The sequence below is a fragment of the Sturnus vulgaris genome, unplaced genomic scaffold (genome assembly GCF_052056855.1).
Source record: "Sturnus vulgaris isolate bStuVul1 unplaced genomic scaffold, bStuVul1.hap1 Scaffold_303, whole genome shotgun sequence".
NCBI classification, from domain to species: Eukaryota; Metazoa; Chordata; class Aves; order Passeriformes; family Sturnidae; genus Sturnus; species Sturnus vulgaris.
In genome coordinates, this window is record NW_028276377.1 from 227,701 (window position 1) to 244,282 (window position 16,582).

Sequence of the window (16,582 nt, forward strand, 5' to 3'; positions counted from 1 at the left end):
TTCCCCCTATTTTTCGTGGATTTTTTCCCCGTTTTTCCCCGTCTCTCACAGATTTTCCCCCCCATTTCTCATGGATGTTTCCCCCAATTTTCATGGATATTTCCCCATTTTCCCCCCCATTTCTCACTGATTTTTGGCCCCATTTCTCTCTAAATTTCCCCCCCATTTTTCCTGCATTTCCCCCCCCATTTCTGATTTTTGCCCCAATTTTTCATGCATTTTTTCCCGCAATTTTCCTGGATTTTTCCCGATTTTTCTCCATTTCTCACTGATTTTTTCCCCATTTCTCAATGATTTTTTCCCCATTTCTCACTGATATTTACGACCCATTTCTGACTGATTTTTCCCCATTTCTCCTGATTTTTTCGCCAATTTTTCATGCATTTTTTTCCCGCATTTTTCCTGGATTTTTTCCCTGAATTTTCCCCATTTTTCACTGATTTTTTCCCCCATTTATCACTGCTTTTTCCCCATTTTTCCCCATTTCTCCCTGATTTTTCCCCCCATTTTTCATGGATATTTCCCGATTTTCCCCCCCATTTCTCACTGATATTTGCCCCCATTTCTCTCTGAATTTTTCCCCCCATTTTTCATGCATTTTCCCGCCCATTAATCACTGATTTTCTCCCCATTTATCACTGATTTTTGCACCCATTCCTCTCTGATTTTTCCTCCCATTTTTCATGCATTTTTCCCCCCATTTCTCAATGATTTTTTCCCCATTTCTCAATGATTTTTTCCCCATTTCTCACTGATATTTACGACCCATTTCTAACTGATTTTTCCCCATTTCTCACTCGTTTTTTCCCCATTTCTCACTCGTTTTTTCCCCATTTCTCACTCGTTTTTTCCCCATTTCTCAATGATTTTTTCCCCATTTATCACTGATTTTTGCACCCATTCCTCTCTGATTTTTCCTCCCATTTTTCATGCATTTTTCCCCCCATTTCTCAATGATTTTTTCCCCATTTCTCAATGATTTTTTCCCCATTTCTCACTGATATTTACGACCCATTTCTAACTGATTTTTCCCCATTTCTCACTCGTTTTTTCCCCATTTCTCACTCGTTTTTTCCCCATTTCTCACTCGTTTTTTCCCCATTTCTCAATGATTTTTTTCCCCATTTTCTCACTGATATTTACGACCCATTTCTCACTGATTTTCCCCATTTCTCACTGATTTTTTCCGCCATTTTTCAAGCATTTTTTCCCGCGTTTTTCCTGGATTTTTTTCCTGATTTTTTCCCCATTTCTCACTGATTTTTTCCCCATTTCTCACTGATTTTCCCCCCATTTTTCATGGATTTTTCCCCCTATTTTTCGTGGATTTTTCCCCATTTTTCCCCGTCTCTCACAGATTTTCCCCCCATTTCTCATGGATGTTTCCCCCAATTTTCACAGACAGAGAAGGGAGAGAGTTCCAAGCACCAGAGTCCCCACCCGTCATAAAATCCTCTCAATGAATGCCTCAAAAAAACCCCGACCCAAACTAAAAATGCCCTGCCTCTGACCAAATGAAAAAAAAACCCTTTTATATATAGAAATCATCTATTTTTTTAATATTTAATTTCTAGTCATAATCTATACATATTTCATATATTCAATTTAATTGCTATTCTATTTATCATATATACAATATTATTTTATTATTCATTATATACATATATTGTATATTACTAATGTTATTTCTATTTTATCTATATCCATATATATTTGTAGGTTCATAGTTTTTAATATTTCTTTAAAAGCTCTGCCTCTAACCAAATAGAAACAAAAAACTCGATTATTTTAAATTATATTTGAATATATTTTTCTATTTAGTTTTCATATTTATATCTGTAGATTTATATGTCTTTATTGTGTATTCTATATTTATATACTATTTAATGTATTTTTTACTAGTATATTAATATACTAGATGCTATTTACATTCTATTATAACATACTATTTAATATAACGTCTTAAAATCGATAAATTATTTATATTACATACTACATATATGTATTTTATATTTCTATATATTTATCTATGTTTATAATTACATATATTTTATATATGCCATATATAGTTATCATTTTATGTCAGTATCTATTTTTGCATATTTGTATATTTTTGCCTATATTATTTTCAAAAAACCCTCCTCTAACCAAATAAAAACCAATAAAACATTCCTTTTAAAGTCTGAATATTTATATATTTCTATTTTCATAACATAATATAATGTAATGTAATATATTTATATATTGGTTTCTTATATTTGCTTCTATATTTTTATTCTTTATCTTTTCTATTTACAGTATCTATAAAAAAACCCTACCTCTATCCAAACACAAGCCAATAAAACATTCCTTTTAGACTATATTTAGCTGTTTTTTAAGGTTCTGTTTTTCATGCATTCTACACCCACCCCTCCCTCTCAATGTTCTGGCACCCACCATGACCCCCGCCATGCCCGACTCACCTGCTCCCCCAGCGCAGCCCGGCTCCCTCTCCCAGGGACCTTGGGGTGCCCCAAACCACGTCGGAGCCCCCCTCAGCCTTTTTTCCTCACCCCAAAGAAGGCACAGAACGACTCCTTTAATGAAGTTGTTTTAACAATTGTAAGGCTAGAGCTTTTGGTATCCACTGCTTGCCATCCCTTGTAAACCAATTTTTTCTTCTTTCTTCTGCAGCTTAATAAACCTCTTTTTTTCCCCATAGTTTTCCAAATGCATGTATTACCGCATATGCATATTTAGAATCAGTAAATATATTTAATGTCTTGTCCTGTGCTCTCACAAGCGTGTGCAGCTCTGCTGTCTGAGCTGACCAGGTGGCTGGTAACCTCCCCCCTTCCTTTAATTGCTTTCCATTCACGATAGAGTATCCTGTAAATCATGAAGAATGGGGGGGGAAAAATCAGTGAGAAATGGGGAAAAAAATCCATGAAAAATGGGGGAACAAATCAGTGAGCAACGGGGAAAAGTGGGGAAAAGTTAATTGAGAAATGGGGAAAAAATCAGTGAGAAATGGGGAAAAAATCCCTGAAGAATGGGGGAAAAAATCAGTGAGAAATGGGGGAAAGTGGGGAAAAAATCCGTGAGAAATGGGGGAAAAATCAGTGAGAAATGGGTGGGGAAATTCCATGAAAAATGGCGAAAGAAATCAGTGAGAAATGGGGAAAAATGGGTAAAAAATCAGTGCGAAATGGGGGGGGGGGGGGGGAAATCAATGAGAAATCGGGGAAAAACATAAGTAAGAAACGGGGGGGGGAAAATCCATGAAAAATGGGGAAAAATATCAGTGAGAAATGGGGGAAAATGGGGAAAAAGTCAGTGAGAAATGGGGAAAAATCAGTGAAAAACGGGGGGAAAACTCCATGAAGAATGGGAAAAAAAAATCAGTGAGAAATGGGGGAAAAAATCCCTGAAAAATGGGGGGAAATATCAGTGAGAAATGGGAAAAAAATGGGGAAAAAAATCATTGATAAATCGGGGGAAAAATCAGTGTGAAAGGGGGGGAAAAATCGGGATCGGGGACGTGGACCGGGACTGGGATCGGGGACCGGGACGGGGAAATGGGACAGGACCGGGATCGCGGACGGGGACCTGGGACAGGGACCGGAACCGGGATCGGGGACGGGGACTGGAGACAGGGACCGGGACCGGGATCGGGGACGGGGACTGGAGACAGGGACCAGGACCGTGATCGGGTTCCGGGACGGGGAACTGGGACTGGGACCAGGATTGGGGACCGGAACCAGGGACTGGGACCGGGACCAGGACTGGGGACGGGGGACTGGAGACAGGGACCGGGACTGCAATCGGCACCGCCCCCCGAACCGCTCCCGGAACCGCTCCCCGGGCTACCCCGGCACGGCGACCGGGAACGCCCCCGGCACCGCCCCGGCACCGCCCCCGGTGCCGCCCCCGGCACTGCCCCGGCACCGCCCCGGGTAGCGCCCCCGGCACCGCCCCCGGGGGCGGGCCGCCGAACGCACGCGATGACGCGCGGGGGGGCGGGACGGCGCGGGGGCGGTGACGCGCTTCATGCCAGGAGCAGGGGCCCGGGTGCGACGAAGACGGGAGCGGGACGACCCGATACCGCGCGGGGGCCGCGGGCCCGGCGGAGCCCGGCCCGCTGGGTAGGGGGCCGCCAATGGCACCGGGGCTTCTGCTTCGGCTTCTGTCCGTGTCGGCGGGGAGGCCCCAGCCAGCGGTGCCCCTCTCCCTCGGCGGCACGGGCGTGGAACTCGGCATCGGGCGCTGCATCGCCGCGGACAGCAGGGGGCGCACGGGTACCGATACTGCCATGGGGCCCGGCGCTGCTCTCCTGCTCCGCCGCCAGCCGGCGCTGCGCTGCCGTCCTGCCGCGCCTCCGGGCACGCTCGGTTTCCTCGGGACCCCGGGCCCCGCCTGTCCCGCCGCTGCGGAGGCGGGGGATGCTTTATGGGACTGCCCGAGCTGGCGGTGCCGGGTCTGGGGCGTTGGGGCGCGCCTTGGGGGGCTGCGGGTGCGCTCGTTTCCTCTTCTGCATGGCCTTCTGTGTGAGCATCTCTCGTTGCGACTGCTCTTGGAGAGTCAAACCCCTCCTCCTAAGTGGTCTCAGGAGCCTGGCAGGGTGAGTTTTGTTTCACAGGGGAAAGGGCCACTGGTCGTGTCCAGAGACCTGTGCACCCAGCCAGGTTTCTGCCTGATAAAATTCCAAATGGATGAGGATTTCTCCCAGCCCCAAGCTGCCCCCACCTGTAACCCTGGCTGCCTTTGGGGTGCCCAAAGCCTCCTCTGTGCAGATCTCAGGAACCTGGGAGGGGTGAACAATGTTGCACAGGGAAAAACCCCACAGATTTTATCTCCGGGCCTGGGGCCAGGAGCAGGCATTTGCGTGCTAGAATTCCAGAAGGAGCACGGTGTCTCCCAGACCCAAGCCGCATCCAGCTGTGACCCAGCTGCTCTTGGAGTGCCAAAAGCCTCCTCGTAGCTGATCTCAGGAACCCTGGAAGGGTGAGTTTGGTTTCACGGGGAAAAGGCCTCAGTTTGTGTCCAGAGATCAAATAAGGGACTCTGCTTTTCCTCTAGTTCTCCTTCCTGTTTTCACCTGGGCTACAAGGATGGGCATGGCCTGTATTTCTCATATCAAAGTGATGTTACTAAATTTGTCCAGAAGTTCTGATTATTATTTTTATTAGTAGTAGTAATTTTCTGATAGAAAACACTCTCATTTTGCCTTTCCCACGTTGTTTCCAGGTGCTGCCCAGGATGGACATCTGTGGTCTCAGACAGTGATTCCCGAGGAGCAAGGAAAGCCTTTTCCTCACCTGCACAGTTCAGGTGGATGGGACAGAATTGGTGTGGCCTGACAAGGCAGGAAAAGCTGTCTGTGTTCTGGAGTGCCTTGAAAGCTTTCTCCGTCAGGTTTGGAAGGGGTTTCTCTTTGGGATTTCTTGTGATGCAGCACCACGGGTATCCCTTTGTGCCAAGTCCAGTGCTAAAGGATTGAAGAACTGACAAGTGGGGTCTGGGATGAAAATGCCTCTAATAAAATTAAGCAAAGAATACAAGAAGAGAAATGAGCATCCTTTTAATAGTTAGGAATAAAAATGCTGGAAAAGGGCACTCTGAATTGGTGTCACTTGTCATGGATAAAACCCCAGAGTGAGGAATCAGAGCAGAAGTTGAGAGCTGGAATCCTTCTGCAGTCGACTTAATTTTCTTTTCCTCCTCTCTTTCAGGACAGGAAGAATCACGACTCTCCTGCCATCTTTGCCAAGAGCTGTGGTGTTTGAGCAGCCAAAGCCCAGAGGCTTCAGCACCAGAGGTCTGAGCCTGGAGGGCTCCTGGTGCTGCCCGTGCTGTGGGCTATGTCAGAGGATGCAGGGTTCCTCTTTGCCTCCCTGCTGGGATTAACTGCCATGGGAATGTGGGATCTGGGTGAAACTCCAGCTCTCCTGGTGTTCAGGGGAGCAAGGTCTGAGGGACTCCTCTCTGGGGATGTGCGGTGAAGGACTGAATAGTGTGGAAGGAGAGTATTTATAAACTGTATCACTGTTTCTCCCAAAATTGGGGTGGAGCACTGATGGGGGCGGTTGGGTTTGGTCTGGGCCGGTTATTCTTTGTGCAATTTTTAAATTCTCTTGTATGATTTACTGTCCGGTATCTTTCTAACAAAAGCTGACATAAATTTAGATTAAGGATTAAAACTTGGCTCCATTCATTGCAAACATTTGACAAGGCTGGAGGACTGGGGTGGTGACTGCTCTCAGGAAAGGTTACTTATTAATACTGTGTCAGATTTCCCACAGTGACTGTCAGGCCTGCATGGCTGTGAGTTCGTGCTCTTCTCACTGGGGAAATAAGTTCAGCAAAATTAGAAATGTTAGAAAAATCCAGCCAAAAATTCCACCTCTGTACCCCCTAAGTTTTCCCAGTTTTTCCCAGCTAGGAGCTGCACAGAAGTCAGGCAGGGGAAGTGACAACAGGGAACAGCTGAAAAATTCAAGGGCACAAAGAGGAAAGGTTTCAGAAAACAATTCTATGGTCTAAGAATAATTTCTGATTCCCTACTGAGAAGAACACGAACTCACAGCCATTCAGGCCTGACAGTCCCCTGCAGTGAGAGCTCAGCACACATCCACAGAGGCAAGTCCAGCATCTTAAATGAAAAAATAAAAATAAAAACCAGAAGAAAAAGGTGATTTCTTTTGCTTCAGAGTTATTTCAAGTTCTTAAAGCCCAAGCAACATTTGCTCTTGATTTTGGTTGGGTGAATCATGAGCAGTGGGCACGGGTCATGCCATTCATTGAGCAGAAAACCCGGGGTCATTTAGAGGGGACACAAGAACTGTTTGTGTAGCGACCTCGGGCTGCAGAGGGGCAGGAGAAAGGCCAAGGGAGCTCCCTGGGGCCACCAGGGCCTGTGGGGAACAGAATGGACGCTTGGATGACCAGTGGAGGTGAGGAGTGGATCTGAGTTCATCTACAGGGAAATAAGGAGGGGATACTCTGGAGTGAAAAGCTGAGGTGATGAGTTCACCACCTGGGCACGAGTTGTGTTTGCACAAAGTGGGAACAGAGGTGAAGGTCAATCCAAAGTCGATCCTGCTTGACCTCTGAATTCCAGGATAAGTTTTACAAGCTGCCAAATGAGGGAGTAAAAATACACAAAAATGAAACCGAGAGCATTCATGAGGTTCCTGGGAGTCCATTACACTGTTGTCATAGAATTCTTAATGAGTTTTGAGCTTTTAATGACAACAATTCAGTACTTTCTTTGGATTATTCACTGTGTAGGATTTGGGGTTTATCTGGATTTTAAAGGCCTCGTGGTGGCCCTGACACTGCTCAGGAGCTGGTAGGAAAAGCAGGGGTCAGAGCTCCTGGCAGGCACAGGGTGTTTTTCCCAGAGTGGACTGTGGAGGAATTGTTTGGGCCTTGGATTGTCCCTCTGGGTGATGCAGTTGCTGTGATTTGTGTAATTCCATACATTTAACTCCCAATACTTCCCAGCCCAGGAGCTTGAGCTGACAGGGCAGCACACAGATTGTTCTCTGTGCTGTGCCCCGATTTGGGGTTGGCTGTCAGCTTTGCTAGCTCCCGTGAATTATGCCCATAGCCCCGAATTCCCTGCTCAATTCCCACTGCCATAACCTCACAGCGCCTCATGGAGTGGGGATATACTGTGGCAGGAAGCTCAGCAGCATCGGCACAGGGACAGGTGTATATTCCAAAGAATTTGCTGTTTCAAACCCTCATTCCCCAGCCCCGCCGATGTCCCTGGGGGCACTTGACAGAGTTACCTGGATTTCAGCTGATTTCACCCCCCCGAGCTCGGGCTCCAGGTGATCTTTTCAAGCAGGAGAAGGCAGGGGCCGGAGGCGCTCGTGGCCCGTGCCGAGGCAGTCCCTGGGGCCACGAGAGGACATCTCTCCCTGCAGAATTTCAGTTCTTTCCAGAGCCTCAGCAGTGACAGAGGACAAAGAGGAAGATGAGGAGGAGGAAGAAGGGGGAGAGGGTTTGAGAGGAGGGGAAGCCCAAATCCGTGCTGTGTGCGGAGCTCCGACAGCACGCTGCAGCCCGCAGCTCAGTGTGAGCACGGGGCAGAGGAGGCGATTTCTGGGCATTCAATCACCCTGAGGCGGGCCCCGGCACCGCCCCTGCAGCACCGTCCCCAGCACAGCTCGGTACCGCTCCGGGATCACCCGGCCCCGCCCCCGGTGCCGCCCGGGACCACTGGGGACCGCCCCTAAAGCACCGCCCCGGCCCCGCCCGGTCCCGTCCCCGGGACCTCCGTGCCCCCGCCTCGCCAAGCCCCGGCTCCGCCCCGAGCCTGCCCGGGCTGCGCCGGGACCATCGCTGGCGGCCCCGCCCCTCTTCCCCGGGCCGAAGCGGGCTGAAGGAGATGTCCGCACGATTGGAAACGCCGCCGAAAATCGCACCCGTGGGATCGGTGTCGGCGTCGTGCGCAGGCATCCCACTAGAGCGAGCGGGCTCCTTGCTGTGCCACCCTCCTTTTGCAGCCAGAGTTAGAAGGTCGGGGGCGCGACACCCGAGCCGCCATCTTGGGAGAGGCAGGCGCGCAGTACCGCGCTCTGCCCACAGGGTGGCGCTTGGGAGACAGGCAAGGGATGGAATCAAGGAGTGTCCCAATCCTTGAGGAAATCCTCCGAAATGAACGCCCCAAAAAACCCCGACCAGAACTGAGAAACCTCCTGCCTCTGTATGAGTGCAAAGGGTGTGCAAGGAGTGTGCAAATAGTGTGCATTAGCAATCGATCGGCAGGCATTGGCAATCGATCGCCGATCTAATCGATCGGCAGGCGCGATCAATCGATCGCCGATCTAATCGATCGGCAGGCATTAGCAATCGATCGCCGATATAATCGATCGGCAGGTGCGCGATCAATCGATCGCCGATCTAATCGATCGGCAGGCATTGGCAATCGATCGCCGATCTAATCGATCGGCAGGCATTAGCAATCGATCGCCGATCTAATCGATCGGCAGGCATTAGCAATCGATCGCCGATCTAATCGATTGGCAGGCGCGCTCAATCGATCGCCGATCTAATCGATCGGCAGGCGCGATCAATCGATCGCCGATCTAATCGATCGGCAGGCATTAGCAAGCGAACGCCGATCTAATCGATCGGCAGGCACGATCGATCGATCGCCGATCTAATCGATCGGCAGGGCGCGATCAATCGATCGCCGATCTAATCGATCGGCAGGCATTAGCAATCGATCGCCGATATAATCGATCGGCAGGCGCGATAAATCGATCGCCGATATAATCGATCGGCAGGCATTAGCAATCGAACGCCGATATAATCGATCGGCAGGCGCGATCAATTCGAACGCCGATATAATCGATCGGCAGGCATTAGCAATCGATCGCCGATCTAATCGATCGGCAGGCATTAGCAATCGATCGCCGATCTAATCGATCGGCAGGCATTAGCAGTCGAACGCCGATATAATCGATCGGTAGTCGTGATCAATCGATCGCCGATCTAATCCATAGGCACGCATTAGCTATCGATCGCCGATCTGATTTTTCCCGCCATTTTTCATGGATTTTTTCCCCCATTTCTTACTGATTTTTCCCCAATTTTTCATGCATTTTTTCCCGCAATTTTCGTGGATTTTTTCCCATATTTTCCCATTTCTCACTGATTTTTTTTCCCCCATTTCTCAATGATTTGTTTCCCCAATTTATCAAAGATTTTTTTTCCCCATTTCACCATGATGTTTCCCCCATTTCTCACTGATTTTTTCCCCCCATTTCTCACTGATTTTTTTCCCCCATTTTTCCATGGATATTTCCCGATTTTCCCCCCATTGCTCACTGATTTTTGCCCCCATTTCTCTCTGAATTTTCCCCCCATTTTCCATGCATTTTTCCCCCCATTAATCACTGATTTTTTCCCCATTTATCACTGATATTTGCCCCCATTTCTCTCTGGATTTTTCCTTCAATTTTTCATGCATTTTTCCGCCCATTAATCACTGATTTTCTCCCCATTTATCACTGATTATTGCCCCCATTTTTCACTTATTTTTTCCCCACAGCATCGGCCACCACAGCACGAGCGACAACAGCTCGCTCTGTTCCCGCCATTGCCCATGGATTGTTTCCCTGTTTTCCATGGATTTTTTCCCCATTTCTCAATTATTTTTTCCCCCACTTTTCCCCGTTTCTCACTGATTTATTCCCCCATTTTTCATGGATTTTTTTTCCCCCATTTCTCACTGATTTTTTCCCCCATTTTTCAAAGATTCCCCCCCCGTTTTTCACTGATTTTTCTCCATTTCTCACTGATTTTCCCACCATTTTTCATGTGGTTTTTTTCCATTTCTCACTGATGTTTTACCCCATTCTTATTACCATTCTCATAGCTCTATTTTATATTTATACATATTCTTATATTTGCATTATTTCTGTTATACACTAGATTTTTCATAGATATTTGCTACTTAGATTTCATTATATTTTACATGTATACCAATCTAGTTCTATTCTTTATATTTTATTTTTATATTAGCTATAAAAACCGTGCCTCTACCCAAATAAAAAGCATTTAAACATTCCTTTTAGACTATATTTAGCTATTTTTTATGGTTCTGTTTTTCATGCATTCTACACCCACCCCTCCCTGTCAATGTTCCGGCACCCAGCATGACCCCCCCCCCCCCCATGCCCGACTCACCTGCTCCTCCAGCGCAGCCCGGCTCCCTTTCCAGGGACCTTGGGGTGCCCCAAACCACGTCGGAGCCCCCAGTCTCCACACCCTCCCCCTTCCGTAGGGAACGGGAATGGGATGGGGAGCACACAGGACAAGAAAGGAACACAAAAGACACACTGGACAGAGAGAAGAAAAGGGCTGGAAGCTGGATATGAGGATGAAAGTGGAGCAGCAACAAACCTCAGGACTCTTGACTAGAGAGTGTGGCTGCTGAACGTCTCAAAAAAAACCCCCAGCTCCAACACAACATGCTGTGCTCACGGCTCGGCCTGGGACTCGTCAGTGAACATCTCTCTCTTGCCAGGGGCCATAAAGCCCCCGAGAAAACACGAGGTGAGGTTGATGTGCTCCGGCTTTGCTCCTGCTCAGCCCTAACCCCAGCCCCTGCTGCCAGTGAGCACCCTGATCTCTGAACCTCTTCTCAGCTTGTTTGTACGCTTCCAAATTCCTTCCTCTTTCTTCAAGCTTCATCTGTTTCCTGGCATTGGGAGAATGACAAGTGTTTAGCACAGCGCAATGAATACAACAGTCTCATTTTCAGAAGACACGACTGAACGAGAACCGACAGCAGCACTGCTTCGAGACAATCTGGGCACACGTTTCCCTTCCAGCAATCTGAGTGTTCTTTTGTGTCACGCCTGAAATCCTGAAAATGGTTTTTTGAGAAAAATTATCCATAACTAGAAAACAATCAAACCAAATAAATAGAACCCCTATGATATAATAACAGCCCATATACTACAACACTCCAATTCTAATATTAATAAGAAAACAGAAATTAGCTACACAGCATTACCTCAAAAAAACACTACATACTGGCAAGAATCAAAGCCACCACAAAATAATTCAAAAACTACCCTATGCCTTATGCTACAGGCTAGAACGCCATCGGCAAACCTTATCAAGGTATCCTTTAAAAACAACGCCCCACCAAAAAACAAAAACAACACAAAACGCCATTCAAGAACTCCCTTATCAACACCTGAATGAAAAAAACATGGCATTAGATAAATAGACCATAGCCCTTATCATACGCCATCTACAAACAAAATAAAGCTATACCATACATCCTCGAAAACCACCTTCATAGCACGACATTAGAAAAAAAAACTTTCCAGAATTAAAAGCTGTATCTAACAAAAGCCGTCTGATAAAATTAACAACCAAGCCCCCACCATCAGAGCTGCCCCTACTAAACTCCCCATCGTACATATGAAAAATCAGTTTTAAAAACCTACTTCAATTCATTCTGCCTCAAATACAAAGCCATCCAGAAAGTTACCTTCACTCAAAAACAAAAGCGCACGTAGTAAATAACATTAAAAAATAAATCAGCACACTACACACCACAAGCATAAAATATTGAATTAAAACCAAAAATACCCCTAGTCATTAAAGAGCCCAGCCGCAAGCTATATTTAACTATAACTTCGTGCAAACGTACACATATCATTAAAATAGATTTCTTTCAGAATACAACTGATGATCTAAAATAGTAAAATGTTCGAGAACGATATTATAATAGGATATCCTCGATCATCCTCCCGCAAATTCTCTCCACTGTATTGTCCGACACACACCAGAAAAAAAATCCAGTTTTTACTTTTTTCAGCTAACTTCTCATTTATTAGCTGAGAGAATGTTGAATTTGTCTTTACAAATGAGCTGTGGATCAGCCTGTAGATAAGGCTAGCACTGAGAGATAAAAGAAACAATGGGATGGATTCCACTGATTGATGAATGGAAAGAGATAGTTGCCTTTACAAACAAACTGCAGGGCTGCTGATAAATGAAATTGGATATCGAAAGATGAAAGAAGCAACGGGGGGAAACTATGAATTCTATAAGAATTAAAAATTAAAAGGGAGGGTTATACATTAGAGGGGAATTTCAGGTATCAGGCGTTCCGGGAAGTCTGTGCCTCTCAAGTACCTCAGCCAATGGGAAAAGAGAGAGGGAAATGCGGCCGGGAAAATAGGATAAAAAGGAGGCTGCGTCCTCCAAAAATTTGAGAGATCCCAGGGGAATGTCCCATGGCCTCTCCCTTTATTCGAATAAAGCAAAAAGGACTCCTCCGTTTCCTTTTTGGACATAAACCGCTGGTGTTCGTGGATTAATTTTCCTGACATTTAGCAACATATTGTTAAAAAAAAAAAAAAAAAAAAAGTGATCCAGAAGAGGGCAACATTGACAGCCATTCCAAGACAGGATGAACAAATGCTTTCACATTGACAGAGGATGCTGCGATGTTCTGAGAACAGAAGATAGAATAAAATAAAGGAAGGTGATGTTACAAGACAGAAAAGGGTAAAATAAAAGGAGTACCTGAGACTGGGGGGCGGGGGGGAAGAAAATGGGGAAATATTAATTGCTACACACTAGGTACAAATGCTTTTGACAAGTAATTGATGAGAAGCAAGCTAAAAGCGTCTTACTGCTGCTAGTGATATCATGCTCCAAGCTCTGCTAATAATTCCTATTTCTAGCAATAGTTAAATTGAACTCACTACATTCCAACTATTTTTCTGCTTGTTTAGATGGCAGATCCGTTTGGAACACACCTTAGTATAGCAAATTCTATGCCCAGGTAGGGACCTCTCAGTTCTTCCATAAAACATTTTCTTCTGCATTATGGCAAGCCTTTGTTTTAGCTTGACAGCTTTCTTGAAACTTCAATTTACGCATGTATCCAAAGACATTTGCAATTCCAGAAATCGGTAGGCACATCATATGGAAAGTAAATAACATTCTCGAGAGGGAGTTGCTTTGTTACCGAGGGGATGAAAAGCAAGGCTAGAGCTAGTAGAACTACCCAAGAAATTGGACTTAACGCAGCTTTTACAAGGCTCAAAGTAGCCATACCGAGATGTTTGAGCTAAAAGCCCCAGTTACCAGACTTACAGGCCTAATAGTTATCACCACACCACATTCCCTGGTTGCAGTATTTTTAACAGCAGTGCAGAACGCTACTGAAAATTATTTTTAGGTTGAATTGTTCTCTCCCCTCACTGCCTGTGTAGCTGTTAGAGGCTTCCAGGAGGCTGGGGAAGCAGACTGCTGGTTTCACTTCCAGACAGGTCACTTCCGTGGTCTGCTGGAGGGCACTTTGAAGCCCGTGGCCTTTTCTTGCTCTGTTGTATCTGACAACTTTCCTCCCCCACGTCTGTTTTTTAGCGGGCAGCATTTTTGGAGGGCCAGTCAAAGACCTCAGGCTCCGAGAGAATTCGTCTGCTTTGCTCTGTTTATGTGTGCAACAGATGGGAGCAGCAACTAAGTCAAGTAGTAACTTCTGAGCTGCCCAGTTATCAGTAAACCAAAATATTCTTTTGTGACTCTCGCCAGACGAACATATCATCCTATCCGAGTCACACACTGCCCCTCTGGCATTTTCCAGTCAGACAAAGAATTCCTGGCCCCTTCCTTGCATGAACCTCAGCTCTCCACCTTGTTCCAGAAAGAGTTCTAGATCCAAGGCCCAGTGAGCCAGCTACCCTTTGCTGCCCTGAGCAGTATGGAAACAGCCAAGCCCCAGCCCTGCAGCCCTGCCTAACTCGCCTTTGCCTCCCAAACCTGAACCTTTTCCTTGGCTGTGGCATCCTCACTCATGCAATCCTGAAGACAAAAATCTGATTTGGCAGGTGAGGCCGTTTCTAACGCAAAAGCTTCACCAAGGTTTCTCTTCCAACTTCAGCCTTAAACAGTCCTGTCCTCCTCAGACAGCCCCCACCTCCAGCCTTTAGCTGTAAATACTTCCTGGTTTATAGCTAATGCTTGCCACCCCTCAAAATTAAGTCTTTTGAGATGCATTTACATCCCTCCCTAACCATGTCCTCATCACCCTTCCCAAACTCAGCCTCATCTCCAGGCCTAGAACCTCTCCCTAGGTGAGGGACTGTCCTCGGGTAGGAGTGCTGACAGACCTGTGCATGAGCCCAGCTGCATAGCCCGTGCTAATCCCAGCCCAGCTCTAGCCTTTAAACCCACTGGGGCTTTGGTACTGGAGGCCCAGTTACAGTAACCCCTGTGGCCGTTCCGCTTCCAGGCCATCTGGGAGTTGTGATCCCCCACCCTACACCACTTTGGTGAGAAATGCATTCCTTTCTTACAATAAAGTTTTCATTTTATGTCTAAATTCAAGCATTCCGAGAAAACGTGTAGCAATTCTATCAAGACAGGCATGACAGGCACCAACATTAGTCTTTCATTACACACTTTTCATGCCTTCTCTCCACAGATTTCTTTGAGGCAACTCTGACTCCTTTTCTCACAGGCAGCTCCACACAGCACCGACTCCTCCTCTCCTCTGTACGACTGGCTAAACCCCAGCCTGTCCCTTCCCCAGCCACCTGAGCCTGTCTGTCCCACACACAGCATCCTCTCACCTTGTCCATCCCTTGCACGGCCACGTGTCCCTTCCTCCTCGCAGCACAGCCAGCAGGCTCCAGCCCACACTGCAGCAGGCTCTGCACCTCCAGCTGGAGCTGTGCTTAGTGAAACTGGCAGCCAGCTGACCCACGCTTTTATAACAACCAGCCTCACTGGGCAGGCAAGGCTGTTTCCACTCCTTGCTAATCACTACAGCTGTAACTCGTTGGCAACTAGTGCCTTCTGCACTATCCTTACAAACTATTCTCCTACAGAAATGGACCAGAATTCCGGGGGGATTTTCCGGGGATTCCGGGGGGATTTTCTCGGGAATTCCGGGGGGATTTTCCAGGGGATTCCGGGGGGATTTTCTGGGGGATTCCGGGGGGATTTTATCGGCGATTCCTGGGGGATATTCCCGGGGATTCCGGGGGGATTTTATCGGGGATTCTGGGCATATTTTCTCGCGGATTCCGGGGGGATTTTCTCAGGGATTCAGGGGAGATTTTATCGGGGATTCCGGGGGGATTTTTCCCGGGAAATCCGGGGGGATTTTCCCCGCGATTCCAGGGGGATTTTCCAGGGGATTCCGGGCATATTTTCTCGGGGATTCCTGGGGGATTTTCCAAGGGATTCCATGGGGATTATCCAGGGGATTCCAGGGGGATTTTATCGGGGATACCTGGGGGATTTTCTCGGGAATTCCGGGAGGATTTTCAGGAGTATTCCGGGGGGATTTTCCCGAGTATTCCGGGGGGATTTTTTCGGGGATTCCGGGGGGATTTTCCCGGGGATTCCGAGGGGATATTCCCGGGGAATTCCGGGGGGATTTTCTCCGGGATTCCGGGGGGATTTTCCAGGGGTTTCAGCGAGGAATTTCCCGGGGAATTCCCGGTGGATTTTCCAGGGGATTCCGGGTGGATTTTCTCGGGGATTCCGGGGGGATTTTCCCGAGTATTCCGGGGGGAATTTTTCGGGGAGTCCGGAGGGATTTTCCCGGGGTATCCGGGGTGATTTTACGAGGAATTCCGGGGGGATTTTCCCGAGTGTTCCGGGGGGATTTCCTCGGGGATTACGGGATGATTTTCTCGGGCAATTCCGGGGGATGTTCTCGGGTATTCGGGGGCCATTATCTCGGTGATTCCGGGGAGATTTTCTCGGGGATTCCGAGATTATTTTCCCGGGGAATTCATGGGGATTTTCCCGGGGATTCCGGGGGGATTTTCACTGGGATTCCGGGGCGATTTTCTCAGGGAATTCCGGGGGATTTTCTCGGGAATTCCGGGAGGATTTTCAGGAGTATTCCGGGGGATTTTCCCGAGTATTCCGGGGGGATTTTTTCGGGGATTCCGGGGGATTTTCTCGGGAATTCCGGGAGGATTTTCAGGAGTATTCCGGGGGGATTTTCTCAGGGATTCAGGGGAGATTTTATCGGGGATTCCGGGGGGATTTTTCCCGGGAAATCCGGGGGGATTTTCCCCGCGATTCCAGGGGGATT

General features: G+C 47.5%; 2 long non-coding RNA genes across 2 annotated transcripts; one reads left to right on the plus strand and one right to left on the minus strand.

Annotated features, from left to right (window-relative positions):
* Window positions 1-5,146: 5,146 nt before the first annotated feature.
* Window positions 5,147-7,114, minus strand: LOC148217760 (uncharacterized). The gene is made up of 2 exons (XR_015800777.1): window positions 7,016-7,114; window positions 5,147-5,514 (listed from the first exon to the last, which is right to left on the minus strand). It is a non-coding gene; the product is annotated as an uncharacterized LOC148217760 (long non-coding RNA).
* Window positions 5,256-6,179, plus strand: LOC148217761 (uncharacterized). Its single transcript, XR_015800776.1, has 2 exons — window positions 5,256-5,394; window positions 5,712-6,179. It is a non-coding gene; the product is annotated as an uncharacterized LOC148217761 (long non-coding RNA).
* Window positions 7,115-16,582: the final 9,468 nt, after the last annotated feature.